The sequence below is a fragment of the Lampris incognitus genome, chromosome 7, assembly GCF_029633865.1.
Source record: "Lampris incognitus isolate fLamInc1 chromosome 7, fLamInc1.hap2, whole genome shotgun sequence".
Lineage (NCBI taxonomy): Eukaryota > Metazoa > Chordata > Actinopteri > Lampriformes > Lampridae > Lampris > Lampris incognitus.
Window position 1 is genome coordinate 60,186,308 of NC_079217.1, and position 15,985 is coordinate 60,202,292.

The 15,985-nt window shown below is 45.7% G+C and overlaps 1 pseudogene; it reads left to right on the forward strand.

The window, feature by feature from the left end:
* LOC130115297 (glycerophosphodiester phosphodiesterase domain-containing protein 5-like) overlaps window positions 1-15,985 on the forward strand; it is a 26,027-nt pseudogene that overhangs the window by 2,392 nt on the left and 7,650 nt on the right.

Sequence of the window (15,985 nt, forward strand, 5' to 3'; positions counted from 1 at the left end):
GAAGCGGCTGGTGACTCCATGTGTATCGGAGGAGGCATGTGGTAGTCTGCAGCCCTCCCTGGATTGGCAGAGGGGGTGGAGCAGCGACCGGGACGGCTTGGAAGATTTGGTTAGTAGTTGCTCATTTCAGTAATTACTGTTGGGTGGCAGCATAATTTGGGACATATTGTTTTATTTACCAGGGCAAGTCAAGTCAGTTTTATTTGTATAGCCTGATATCACAAATTACAAAATTGCCTCAAGGGGCTTTACACCAACACAACATCCTGTCTTTAAGACCTTTGCATCGGATGAGAAACAACTCCCTTAAAAAAACCCTTTAACAGGAGGCAGGAAGCAAAGTTACTGACATTGACCAGCAAATATTACACGATCAATAAGTAAAACTCAAATTGTTCTTTGTTTGGTGGTGGGGAGGGTGGCACTGGCGACTATTTTACGGTAAGTGAATATCAGCGATTCGGTGTGGTGGTGTATCAGCATAAGTGTGAGTAAATTGAAAGTTTTTAAAAAAGTACCTTTTCACTGGCTGCTGCAGGTATGAACACCAGCCATTCGTCTCCTGCTTGGCGGGCCTGTACGGTTGCCAATGGAGACGATACCAAAGAGCCAGGGCTCAGCCCGGGGAGTGCTGCTGCAGCAAGGTACACCCACACACACACACACACACACACACACACACACACGATGTGAAGTAAGGCGTGTGTATTTGTGTGGTCAGCTTGCTGATAGAGCAGAGTAAACTGCAGGGTGTGATGAATATCGATTCCCCGGCAAGGATGTCTGCTGACTCCAGCAGACATCCAGTCTGATTTTTTTACTGGAAAAGAATCACAGCCAGCATCTCCACGCTCAGCCAATATCAAAGTACACTGCCTCTGCATGCACTGAGTAATATGAGAGACTATCCATCAAAACGTAAAGCCAGAAAACTGACTACTGACTGACTACAACTAACTACTACTGACTCCGTAAAGGAAAAAACTCCTAAATGTCAAAAAGAAATTCTTATTTAATATGAGCTGGATGTTACGCTGTAAGAAGTGATGGGAACAGAATCTTTATTGAATCTTTTGTGTGTGTGTGTGTGTGTGTGTGTGTGTGTGTGTGTGTGTGTGTGTGTGTGTGTGTGTGTGTGTGTGTGTGTGTGTGTGTGTGTGTGTGTGTGTGTGTGTGCACGCGTGCCAGGTGGAATGTGGCAGTTTTGGCCTCCTGATCCTGACCTTCTTCTTGAGCTTCGTCTTCCTCTACTTCTGGAGCGAAGCCCAGAATGATTACAACGACTTTGACTGGTGAGTGTCTCATTCACACACACACATACATCAGGGCTTCCCCCAGAAAGGTGGTTAGGCCCGGTGGCAAGTGTCTTATGTGATGGGGGCCCGGTGCGGGCCAACGACAGACTGGTGGAAGCATTAAGGCGGGGCCCTATACTTGCTGTGATATCAGAATCACGGGCGGAATTGAGAATTTAAAAAAGCAATAACACAGATTCCATAGGGCCCTACATTAAGCCAGTACTAAAAGTTGACTGGAGATTTTAAAATATGACCGCATAATATGTAAGCCATTTATTCAACACGTTTAAAGCAAAAATCAAAAACTATACATCAGCTGAGATGGACTGGCCATGTTCTCTGCAGGTCTGACTCTCACCTCCCGAAACAAGTCCTTTACTCTCAGCTCGAGACAGGATACCGTGCCCCAGGGAGGGGGAACTGGGGGTAATGGTGTTATCCTCCCACGTGTTACGTCCCCCTGGTGAAACTCCTCACTGTCAGGTGAAAAGAGGCAGCTGGCGACTCTACGTGTATCGGGAGAGACGTGTGGTAATCTGTAGTTCTCCCAGGATTGGCAGAGGGGGTGGAGCAGCGACCACGATGGCTCGGAAAGTAGGATAATTGGCTAGATATAATTGGGGAGAAAAGGGGGGTGGACCCAAAAAAAAAGAAGGAGCGAGTTACCAGAAAGGCCCAAACCACATCCTCAGTCACGCCTTCACACCCTTGCCCACATTGCCCCAGAATATGCGGCTCCAGGATCAGCCTCTACGCCCACCTGAAGACCCATATAAGGAAGGAGCCAGAAGGAGGACAGTCATACTCGATCTTGAGTGACCGCCGATGATGATGATGATGATGATGATGATGATGGTGAATATTGAATATAGCCATTGCTCATCACTGTGTTTCCCTTTGTGTTCTGTATCCAGGTTTAACTTTGGTACTTTGGGTTTCTGGTTCCCCTGGTCTCTGGTCTTGCTGGTTGTTGCTGCAACGCTCTTCACCTACATTGCCCTGCTACTGGTACGCACACACACACACACACACACACACACACACACACACAAGTATTCACTCTGTCATGAACTAGAACATTTAAAAACAAATCATTAGTAGGGGTGAGTATTTTTTGGAATCAGTTGTGATACATCAGCTCTCCAAGAGGATGGTGTGTATGTGGGTATTTGTGTGTGTGTGTGTATGTGTGTGTGTGTGTGTGTGTGTGTGTGTATGGTGACAGGCGTGTATGTAGGTGGTTGTAATATCGTGGTTTAATTTTTGGGCAGGTATTGGCGATCTGTCTGTTGTCTGAAGGACAGAGGCTGTACCTTCACTGGAGTCACAAGGTACACACAAACACTCAGACAAACACACACGCGCACATTTAAATCAAACATGTACACAAAAACGCAAACATGTGTTCACACCTATACATTCAAGCTTGCTCAGATGGAAAACTGCAACACACACACACACACACGCACACACAGAGTAGCTATTTGCCCAGGGTCCCGATTTTCTAACTAGATAATCCAGTCCAAGTAAATACAAAACAGATTCGCATCCGGGTAGTGTGGCGGTCTATTCCGTTGCCTACCAGCACGGGGTTCGCTGGTTCGAATCCCCGTGTTGCCTCCGCTTGGTTCGGTGTCCCTACAGACACAATTGGCCGTGTCTGCGGGTGGGAAGCTGGATATGGGTATATGTGCCAGTCGCTGCACTAGCGCCTCCTCTGGTCAGTCGGGGCGCCTGTTGGGGTGGGGTGGGGGGGTAGCATGATTCTCCCACGTGCTACATCCCCCTGGTGAAACTCCTCACTGTCAGGTGAAAAGAATCGGCTGGCGACTCCACATGTATCGGAGGAGACATGAGGTAGTCCGCAGCAGAGGGGGCGGAGCAGCGACCGGGACGGCTCGGAAGAGTGGGGTAATTGGCCGGGAAAAATGGAGGGGGGGGGGGATCCAAAAACAAAAATGCAAAACAGATTCATCAGAGACATTAACTCAGACCAATCAGCCATTTTTGATGATGTTCCTTTTTATTGCCTCGTCAGATTTGTGTAACTTTGTTTTATACCTCTGCTACTCTTCCGCCGGGTGGAGCAGATCGGCATCGTGGTGACGCTGGTGTTTTCTGTCACGGCGACCGCTGTTCTGTCTGACCTCTGGAGCAAAGAATGGAAGACCCTGCTCCTCTCCTTGCAGGTTGGCCAACACAGATGTCCGTTACATGTTAGCCAGCAGACCTTCTCCAGAAACATGGCTGCTGTGCCTCCGCTTCATGTCAGAAGGGTAACGGTTGGTTCCCCCCATTTCCAGCAATGCTAAACAGCCAATTTTCTGTCACCCTCGATTCATCCGCGCTCACTCGTTTTGCGCTTCAACAACAGCGTATAACACAATACGGGTGTTGTCGCTGACATATTATATTCATGTTTCTGCCGTCAGACGATTGGATATCTATACAAAAGTGATTTGATCACTAAATGCTAACTGGCTAATCAAGGCTAACGGTAATTTCGGGGGGGTGGTAGCAGTTTGTGACCCTCGGTCAAGCCACTGTTTTATAGTTGTGCAGTCGTCTGACAACAGAAACGCAATATCATGTCAGTGGTAACAGCTGTATTGTGTTATACACTGCACTGAAACACAAAGTCAGTGATTATTATGTCCAAGGTGACAGAAAGTTGGGTTTTCAGCATTGCAGGCGACGGGGGCAATTGATCTTTACCCTAGACGAAGGGGAAGTGCTTCGGCCACGTTTGTGAAATGACGTCTTGTTAGGTGAGAACATCTGCTGCGCTTTCCTCTCTGGAAAATCATCGGATCTGAATTAATTGTGTATTTTAAATGTTAGGGGGCTGTGGCGAACTTCAATTACTGTATCTTTGTAAAACGAAGCTAGCTAGATATTGAAAGTTCCTTCTCTCTCTCTGCATTTCTTTTTCCCGCCCACTCGCGATCTCTCTCCTCTGATTGGCTAGGTGACTGCGCCCTTCCTCCACGTGGCTGCCGTCTCGCTCATGACTCTCCTGTCTTGGCCAATAGCGTTGCACTTCTTCCGCATGAACAAGCGAGGTGAGGGATCTGATCGGTTGTTGGTTTAATGTTTGTTAGTGTGGAATACGCTGCTGTGTCTCCTTTTACCTACTTCATAGAACATGATGCTCAGTTGTTGTTTGAGTGTGTGTGTGTGTGTGTGTGTGATAGAAAGTATAATAGTGTACATGTCCTCTCACAGCCCACAGACACACCCCTCTGTGTGAGTCTGGGAAACCTAACAAATGTTTAAATGCTGTATCTACTACTACAGCAATACTGAGTCTCAGCTCTTTCTCTGTCTTTCTTTCTCTGTCTCTTTCATTGTCTGTCTTTGTTTCTTTACCTTTCACCTCCTCTCTGTCGTCTCCATGGCGACTGTGTCCCTGGTAACCATGATATAGTGATGTGGCAGGTGATGTGTTGTTGAGTCGTGTCAAGGGGGATCTCTTTGTAGGAGTTGATGGAGAAGGAAATAGATAGAGAGACAAACGGAGGGAGAGAGGGGGGGGGAGAGAGAGAGAGAGAGAGAGAGAGAGAGAGAGAGAGAGAGAGAGAGAGAGAGAGAGAGGGTGAACCATAATGAGGAGAGTGACTAATGTTATTGAGCTATATAAAACCATGGCATTCAGAGATGGAGAAAGTGAGAGATAAGAAGTGGGGGGGAAGCAGTTAGCAGACATTAGTCATTGGAGAGAGAGAGCGAGAGAGAGCGAGAGAGAGAGAGAGAGAGATGAAGAGATACTCGGCACCAGATCTGAGCTGAGGTACATCCTTATGTCTTTTTTGTGATTTGGCTGCGCACCCACGTCGACAACTTTGCCTATTATTAGAAGTCACGTGGTCTGGTGAAACCCTGGTCTGGTGTGTCACTGCTCCAGTCATCGCACATGTTTGCTGAGCTGGACCCACCTCCACAAGGCTGACCCGGAAGTTCTGCTATCCCAGAATATCCTCACTCCCCCCCCCCTCCCGAACAGGTGCCCCGAGCGACCAGAGGGGGCGCTAGTGCAGCGACCAGGACACATACCCACATCCGGCTTCCCACCCGCAGACACGGCCAATTGTGTCTGTAGGGACGCCCGCCCAAGCCGGAGACAACATGGGGATTCGAACCGGTGATCCCCATGTTGGTAGGCAACGGAATAGACCGCTACGCTACCGGGACGCCCCCTGTTGTTGGCTTTTTAAAACGCGTACGCCATTAGTGCAAGTTTTACATAATGTCAGCTTACCCCACCCATGTGACAGCTGGCGTAGATGGAGCCCGCGAGGGTACATTCCAGGATTCGAGTTTGGTTGGGCTTAATATATCCGCTACCAGTCAATTAGAATAAGCCTTGATCTGATCCAGGTTGTGAAAGCCCTGTTTATTACTGAACCAAACCCTTGACCCACAAACCCAACACCACCGGAACTTCCCAAAGGCCACTTGCTGAGGTTTGGATGCGAGCGCGTCTTTCTTCTCTTCCTCTTTGTTGCCTTGGTGAACCAGGCGGCGTCCCTCCCCAGCCGGCCAGATATACTGACCCGTCAGCCGCCCCGTCTGTTGTCCATTTGTGCGTTTTCTAGCACCAGTCGGCGGCTATGTTTATCCTCTTAGGAGAGACTTTTATTAAACTGATTAAGCTCAGACTCTTTCCCTGGAACTCTTGTATAACCGTTAATTGGGCCACATTTGTGTGTGTGTGTGTGTGTCTGTCCCTCAGTGCGTCAGGTGACCATCCTGGGCCTCTTCCTGTCTGTGCTCTTCTCTCTCTTCCTGGTTCCCCTGGGGATGTACTCCCCCTGCATCAAGGAGGCCGGGACCCTGGGACCCGCCCCAACGCTGATCGGCCACAGAGGAGCGCCAATGGTAGGACTGGAACTATGGCAGCTGGGCGGGGCTTGATTCAAACTCTAAATGGCTAAATTATCCAAAGAATTTTTGTGTGCAGCTGAAATGACCACAATGTGAAAGTCCCGTGTGTTACCGTTTGTTGTGTCCGACAAAGTTTTGAGATTAGCGCCGCTATAATTATTAAACACACTATCCATCCATCCATGAGCCAAACCGCTTATCCTGCTCTCAGGGTGGCGGGGATGCTGGAGCCCGTCCCAGCAGCCACTGGTCGGCAGGTGGGGAGACACCCTGGACAGGCCCCCCCACCCCTAGGGAGAATTTAGTACGGCCGAGTCACCTGACCTACATGTCTTTGGACTGTGGGAGGAAACCGGAGCACCCGGAGGAAACCCACACAGACACGGGGAGAACATGCAAACTCCACACAGAGGACGACCCGGGATGACCCCGAAGTTTAGACTACCCCGGGGGCTCGAACCCAGAACCTTCTTGCTGTAAGGCGACCGCGCTAACCACTGCACCACAGTGCCGCCTACTAAACACACTATAAATATGAATATTTTTAAAAGTAAAAAAAACCCCACCTTTTCACCATTTCCCTTTGTTTAAGCCGTCTTGGGCATCATTTATCGTCCATCGCACCAAAGCCGTGATGCTCTCCTCCTCTTAGCGGAAAGTCTGAACAGTGTCAGATGCTGCATCTGTCATTATTGGTGGCACAGTCCATTCAGTGCAACACAATCCAAAAATTCCCCTGTCCAGAGAAGGAAGGCCGGCCAGGATGACTGTCGGAGCTGCCGGTCTGCATGGGCTAGCAGTTAGCTTAGCATGCCTTGCTTCCACATCCTGTCGGACCGCCCTCGGTGTTTCCTCTTCCGGCACAGCTCCGGGCAGGGCCGTGGTCCTTGGGCCCACCGGATACAGCAGACCAGGCTCCCTCAGCCGATCCAAGGCCAGCTCTCCCAGCCAGACACCTTTGACACCCCTCCCTCGCTGCACAGTCGACGCTAGGTGAGGCCGCCGCCAGACCACCTCGGTGTTTCCTCTTCCGGCACAGCTCCGGGCAGGGCCGTGGTCCCTGGTTCCACAGGACGCAGCAGAACAGGCTGTCTGTTAGACGCAGATGTAGACATGGACAAAGACGCTGCATAGTTTCGCGCCGCCATCTTCCCACACCGGAAGGGTGGAGGAGCCTGCGGGGAATTGCTCCTCTCCACTGTAGGAGATCCCAGACGTCTCGCAATCCGTTCTCAGGGGTGGGGTGTGATATCCCAAGAGAAGTATCAAAAATGCTGAATTGAGGTATTAATGAGGTTCAAATGCTGAAGATTTTAGAAACGACCGGTGCTCACAGCTTTAGCTGGGAAACTACCGAAAAAGAGCGTAGAAAAATACAGATCAAGTAAGGAGGAATGAAGCTTGCTATTGAGGCCGGCTCTGGATCTCCAGCCATCTGCTGTCAAACCATAGTGAATTGATGCGGCTTCATTTTTTATGAAATCAAGTCACTGTCGGCACCACCAGCAGTAATGCTCTCGGACAGCGACAGTGTCCTATTTATATATGGGTGAGGTTGTGGGACTCCCAACACCACAAAGTCTCCTTTACTATTCCTCACCACAGCCGTGGGGTGACCTATTTAGAGAACCACCGAAAGCCAGACCAAGATAACGATCTGGCTCCTATCACCAGCAGTTCAACAGTGATGTCAGGGAAGGTGCTGCAGAAAATGTTCCAGTATGAAATATCCGATCCACCCCCATAAGACGGTGTTTCTCCCCCGTTTGTACAGAGTCCATATCTCGGCTCTCTTTCAACATCAAGTTTTCTTGCACCAAATTAGAATATGTCAGATTATGCACATTAGCTATCACATCCATTTGATTTATTTATGGGGGGGGGGTCCCCCTTTTTCTCCCCAATTGTACTTGGCCAATTACCCCACTCTTCTGAGCCGTCCCAGTTGCTGCTCCACCCCCTCGGGTAGGGCTGCAGACTACCACATGCCTCCTCCGATACATGTGGAGTCGCCAGCTCCTTCTTTTCACCTGACAGTGAGGAGTTTCACCAGGGGGACGTAGCGCATTGGACAATCACGCTATTCCCCCCCAGTTCCCCCTCCCCCCTGAAAAGGCGCCCCGGCCGACGTGAGGAAGCGCTAGTGCAGCGACCAGGACACATACCCACACCCGGCTTCCCACCCGCAGACACGGCCAATTGTGTCTGTAGGGATTCCCGACCAAGCCAGAGGTAACACGGGGATTCGAACCGGCGATCCCTGTGTTGGTAGGCAATGGAATAGATTGTCACGCCACCCGGACGCCCTTACCCACTTTAAGTGATTGATTCCTACAAAAAATGGTTCACGACTCTTACAAAGTGACAGCTTTACTTTGTACTTTAAACTCATATACATGTTCTGGCTCATGGATTATGGAGTAATATCATATGAATGCTCTGGCTCATGGATTATGGAGTATTATCATATAAATGTTCTGGCTCATGGATTATGGAGTAATATCATATAAATGTTCTGGCTCATGGATTATGGAGTAATATCATATAAATGTTCTGGCTCATGGATTATGGAGTGATATCATATGAATGTTCTGGCTCATGGATCATGGAGTAATATCATATAAATGTTCTGGCTCATGGGTTATGGAGTAATATCATATGAATGTTCTGGCTCATGGATGATGGAGTAATATCATATAAATGTTCTGGCTCATGGGTTATGGAGTAATATCATATAAATGTTCTGGCTCATGGATTATGGAGTGATATCATATGAATGTTCTGGCTATGGATCATGGAGTGATATCATGTGAATGTTTTGGCTTGTGGTTTATGGAGTAATATATAAATGTTCTGGCTCATGGATTATGGAGTAATATTATCTAAATATTTTGGCTCATGGATTATGGAGTAATATCATATGAATGTTCTGGCTCATGGATTATAGAGTAATATCATATAAATGTTCTGCTCATGGGTTATGTAGTAATATCATATAAATGTTCTGGCTAATGGGTTATGGAGTAATATCATATAAATGTTTTGGCTCATGGATTATGGAGTAATATCATATAAATGTTCTGGCTCATGGATTATGGAGAAATATCATATAAATGTTCTGGCTCATGGATTATGGAGTGATATCATATAAATGTTCTGGCTCATGGGTTATGGAGTAATATCATATAAATGTTCTGGCTCATGGATTATGGAGTGATATCATATGAATGTTCTGGCTCATGGATCATGGAGTAATATCATGTGAATGTTTTGGCTTGTGGTTTATGGAGTAATATATAAATGTTCTGGCTCATGGATTATGGAGTAATATCATATGAATGTTCTGGCTCATGGATTATAGGGTAATATCATATGAATGTTCTGGCTCATGGATGATGGAGTAATAGCATATAATGTTCTGGCTCATGGGTTATGGAGTAATATCATATGAATGTTCTGGCTCATGGATTATGGATTAATATCATATAAATGTTCTGGCTCTTGGATTATAGAGTAATATCATATAAATGTTCTGCTCATGGGTTATGGAGTAATATCATATAAATGTTCTGGCTCATGGGTTATGGAGTAATATCATATAAATGTTTTGGCTCATGGATTATGGAGTAATATCATATGAATGTTCTGGCTCATGGATTAGAGGGTAATATCATATGAATGTTCTGGCTCATGGATGATGGAGTAATATCATATAATGTTCTGGCTCATGAGTTATGGAGTAATATTATATGAATATTCTGGCTCATGGATTATGGATTAATATCATATAAATGTTCTGGCTCATGGATCATGGAGTAATATCATATAATGTTCTGGCTCATGGGTTATGGAGTAATATCATATAAATGTTCTGGCTCATGGATTATTAAGTAATATCATATGAATGTTCTGGCTCATGGATTATAGGGTAATATCATATGAATGTTCTGGCTCATGGATGATGGAGTAATAGCATATAATGTTCTGGCTCATGGGTTATGGAGTAATATCATATGAATGTTCTGGCTCATGGATTATGGATTAATATCATATAAATGTTCTGGCTCTTGGATTATAGAGTAATATCATATAAATGTTCTGCTCATGGGTTATGGAATAATATCATATAAATGTTCTGGCTCATGGGTTATGGAGTAATATCATATAAATGTTTTGGCTCATGGATTATGGAGTAATATCATATGAATGTTCTGGCTCATGGATTATAGGGTAATATCATATGAATGTTCTGGCTCATGGATGATGGAGTAATAGCATATAATGTTCTGGCTCATGGGTTATGGAGTAATATCATATGAATGTTCTGGCTCATGGATTATGGATTAATATCATATAAATGTTCTGGCTCATGGATGATGGAGTAATATCATATAATGTTCTGGCTTATGGGTTATGGAGTAATATCATATAAATGTTCTGGCTCTTGGATTATGGAGTAATATCATATAAATGTTCTGGCTCATGGATTATGGAGTAATATTATATAAATATTTTGGCTCATGGATTATGGAGTAATATCATATGAATGTTCTGGCTCATGGGTTATTGAGTAATATCATATAAATGTTCTGGCTCTTGGGTTATGGAGTAATATCATATAAATGTTCTGGCTCATGGATTACGGAGTCATATTATATAAATATTTTGGCTCATGGATTATGGAGTAATATCATATGAATGTTCTGGCTCATGGGTTATTGAGTAATATCATATAAATGTTCTGGCTCATGGGTTATGGAGTAATATCATATGAATGTTCTGGCTCATGGATTGTGGATTAATATCATATATAAATGGATGTACTTCCATTCTGTCGACCAAAATACATCCACCTCAGTAACTTTGCTGTGTTTTAGGCACAAGTGAACTAAAGAAAGTTAGTTAAACAATTTCTTTGATTGTGTGGTGGCATTTTGATGAGTGTGCAGGAATTATGAGTTATTACAGAAGACAAACGGGTGGGGCTGTCACATAAAGATCATATCCTGGCTTGGTTTGGGCACGCGGGATTCATTCTTAAGACTAATGGAGTCAGGTGGAGGAGGCGAGGTGGAGGAAGAGCTAGATTAAAAAGCTGGCGGGGAAAAATCATGACTTAGCTTGACATACTGCTGATGCTTTTTCTCTTCTTTCTCGCACTGTGTGTGTTTGTGTGTGTTTGTGTGTGTGTGTGTGTGTGTGTAGCTAGCTCCAGAGAATACTGTGATGTCGTTTGAGAAGGCAGTGGAAGCTGGAGGGGAGGGGCTGGAGACAGACGTCACCATCAGGTAACACTGTTTGTGTTTTTTCCTCTCTTCAATCATTCCTCTCTCCTCCCCTCCTCTTTTTCAGTCTTCCCTCCCTCTTAATTTGTCTGCTTGTCTCCTCCTCCACTTCTACTAATCCACTCATCACTCGTTCCATTATCCAGTTGACTCATTACCACCCTGTCTCCCCCTCATCCCCCCATATTCTCTATTCAAATCTCACTCTCCCTTTTTCTACACATCTCCCTTTCATTCTTTTTGCCCGTCTAAATACCTCTTCCTCTGTCCTCGTCTGTTTCTTCTTTCTTTTTCTCCTCTGCATCCTCCTTTTGTCCATTATCTCCTGACGTATTCCCTCGCCCACCTATCTTCACGCTGTCGCTCGTTCTCTCTCTCTTTCTCTCCCAGAACACGTATTGGCATTTTAATACTGGCCTTTTACATGATAAATCTTCCAGAAAGGCTTTTGAATTTCTGTGGGCTTTACATGAAAAAGCAAATCTGCTTTTTCTTCAGTGCAGCAATGGTGGGATATTGGAAAGAGTAAAATAAAACAGTTATGTTAGCAGTATACGCCCAATGTCACCAAGCACATTACCAGGTCTCTTAAAGATCTAGAGATAGAAGTAGTAGAATTACAGAGTTTAGTGGATTCTACAGGAAATCAAGGACATGGTGAAGCCCTTAAAGTTAAAAAGGCTGCCTTAGCCAACCTGTTGGGCACTACGGCACAGGGAGCTCTGGTCCGCTCACATTTCATGAATGTGTCTCAAATGGATGCCCCATCACAGTGGTTATTTATTTATTTTAGTTTAAAGCGAGAAAAGGTCAGAGGGAGATCATTCATTCTTTACACTCGAAGTGGATCCGCAATACGGGAAACCCCCGAGATCCGCAGATATGCCACCTCCTTCAACGATAAACTCTTTAAGTATGTGAATATGTGGGGGATTCTGTGTTGGCTGGAACTTTTTATGCGGGGCTACCGCAGGTAGATGCTGATACTAATGTGGTTCTGGATGTAGAACTGCCTCTGAATGAACTGTATACTGCTCTCATGAGTCTGGGAAATGGAAAAAGCACCTGGCATTGATGGACTGCCCGTTAAATTTTATAAATCTTTTTGGTCCGTGATCAGTGAAGATCTGTTGGAGGTGCTCCATGACAGTTTGTGCAAAGGACAACTACTACTGAGGTGTAGAAGGGCAGTTATCACTTTGCTGCCGAAAAAGGAAGCTCTACAAGATCTGAGGAACTGGAGACGTGTGTCTCTGCTGTGTGGGGACTATAAAATCCTCTCTAAAGTTTTAGCTTCTAGACTTAGAGCGGTGATGGGTAAAGTCATTCATGTTGACCAGAATTACTGTGTGCTCGACAGGTTAATAAGTGGTAATGTCATTCTAATTGGGCATGTTTTGGAAATCTCTGGCTCATTGGGTATAGATACTGGTCTCGTTTCCATAGACCAGGAAAAGGCTTTTCGACCAGGTTGAACACCAGTATCTGTGGCAGATGCTGAATGCTTTTGAGTTCAGCCCACATTTCATCGCCAAGATCCAGGTACTATACTGTAATATTGTGAGTATACTAAAAATGAATGGTGGTTTGGCTGCACCTTTTAATGTACAGAGGGGAGTATGTCAGGGATGCTCTCTTTCTGGGATGCTATATTCCCTTTCCTTTGAACCTTTTCTTCACAAACTCAGAAAAGAACTCTCAGGGTTTTTTTTCCAGGTTGTGCTTCAGCTGTTAAAAATGTCACCATACGCAGACGATATTATGGTAATAATTAACAATCAGAGAGATATCGACATCTTGGAGGGGGGTGTAGATCTTTTTAATAACATTTCGTCTGCTAAGGTGAACTGGAAAAAAGTGAAGCTGCGATGGTTGGGAAAAGGCCACTAGATAATTTAGTTCTACCAGGAGGGCTAACTTGGACAAAAGAAGGGGAAACGTACTTGGGAGTGTTTTAGGTGAAGAATTTGTGCTAGAAAAGAACTGGGAGAATGCTTTTAGGAAAAATAGAAGGCTGGCTTAAAAAGTGGAAATGGCTGTTGCCAAGCATATCTTACAGAGGGGGGACACTTGTAATCAACTATCTAGTGTCGTTTTCATTATGGCACAGATTAGTTTGTGTGGATCCCCCTTCAAACTTACCTTCACGAATTCGAGCTGTTTTGGTTGATTTCTTTTTGGATAAATTGCATTGGATTCCCCAGGCTGTTCCTTTTCTCCCAAAGGAGGAAGGAGGACAAGGGACTTACACATTTGGCCAGTAGAAGTGCTGCGTTCCGCCTTCAGTTTATCCAGAGGCTGCTTTATGGCCCAAAGGACTTGGTGTGGAAACCACTGGCACACACAGTTTTGCAGCAGTTTGGTGGTCTGGGACTGCATGACTCACCGTTTCTCACGGATCCAAAGACTCTGAAGTTCCAGACCTTGTCACATTTCTATCGCAGAGTTTTCACAGTGTGGAAAATGATGGTGAAAGAGAGGAAAGTGCAAAGTGACTCCTTAAACTGGTTGTTGAGGGAGCCTGTGGTGCATGGAGGACGTTTGGAGACTCCCTGCTGTGCAGGATCAGCAGTTACAGAAGTGTCCTGCAGAGCAGAGATTCTAACCCTTGGGTCGGTAGCGAACACTGCTGGGTCTGACTTGGACAATGCAGTTTCTCTAGCAGCTGGTCTGGGGCTGCGATCTGTGAGGATCATCAGCAAGCTGCCTGAACACCGGAAACGCTGTCTGACAGGACATGAATCCCTGCTGTTGAATGAATACAGCAATGGTTTGATCGTGCCTCATATAGAGGATCCTTTTCCTTGTTTAGGTCCTTCATCCCAGTTTTGATGACTGTTCAGTTTTTTGTTTTTTGTTTTAGATGAGAAAAGAATTACTTTTCTAAATTTAGAAGAGGTAAAAGGTAAAACAATATATAGAGTGATGGTTAAGTGTCTAAACAAGAGTAAACTACACAGTCGTGTTGACACACCTTGGCGAAGTCATCTGGGCTTGGGAGATGATGTCAAACCTGCTTGGGGGGGTTTATACAAACCACCATTAACAAAGAAGGTAGCTGATGTACCATGGAGAATTGTACATGGGGTGGTAGCAGTGAATGCTTTTCTTTCCATTATCAGTCAAGGTGTGAATGTAAATGTCTTTTTTGTCCTCACAAAGAAACTGTTTTCCGCTGTTCGCTGGAGTGTGTGCGCCTGGCACTGCTGTTCATGTTGTTGGGGAGTTTATTCAGTAAGGTAGGGCAGGTCTTCTCCAAGCACGTGTTCATCTGGGGTTTAAATATAAACAAACTGTCAAAGAAAAATGTCAACTAATGAACTTTATCTTGGGACGAGCAAAAATGGCTGTTTATGTAAGCAGAAAGAGGAAGATGGACGACTCAGTGGACATTGATGTAAAACTGGTGTTTACTAGGATGGTGAAAGCCAGAACGACTGATGGCTGATTTTAACTAATTTTTTTTGGGGGGGGGCGGGGCGGGATTTTTCTCCCCAATTGTACTTGGCCAATCACACCACTCTTCCGAGCCGTCCCGGTCGCATCTCTGCCGATCCGGGGAGGTGCTGCAGACTACCACATGCCTCCTCCGATACATGTGGGGTCGCCAGCCACTTCTTTTCACCTGACAGTGAGGAGTTTCACCAGGGGGGGGGCGTAGCGCGTGGGAGGATCATGCTGTGCCCCCTCCTCCCTGGCGCCACGACCGACCAGAGGAGGCGCTAGTGCAGCGACCAGGACACATACCCACATCCGGCTTCCCACCCGCAGACACGGCCAATTGTGTCTGTAGGGACGCGCCGACCAAGCCGGAGGTAACACGGGGATTCGAACCGGCGATCCCTGTGTTGGTAGGCAGTGGAATAGACCGCTGCGCTACCCGGACGATTTCAACTGATATAAAGAAATGAAGATATCGAGCATTTCGATGTTATCTGGGCTCACGGGGATGTGTTGTGCTCGGTAAAAGACAACCAACTTGAGTTGATGTGATTTATTTATTTTTAAGTATTTATTTATTTGTTTGTGTTTTGAAAATGATTGTATTTTTTTTCAAAAATAAGTTACTTTTAAAAATGAAATCCCCCCCCCCCTCTCTCTCTCTAGTTATGACGGCGTCCCCTTTCTGATGCACGACTCCACCCTGAGGAGGACCACCGACGTAGCCACGGTGTTCCCGAACCGCACGTGCTCGGACGCGTCCACGTTCACCTGGGCGGAGCTACAGCAGCTCAACGCCGGGGAGTGGTTCTTACTGGTACGAGACACACGCGCAAACAGTAAATGTGTGTGCGTCTGTGATGTTAGCGTCATTTGTGAGTCACTGAAAAGAAATGTGTATCTACGATATGAGATTTGTACAGCCTTTAGTGAAAAAGAGGATATCTCTAAAGTCACACTGAACCGGAACCGCTTATATTTCCCGAAACCACTTATTACTTTCACTTACTGACTTTTATAGAAGCTAATATAAGAGCAAAAAGTAGAATTTGGGTTTTCCTGTTTTTCTTTTTTTGG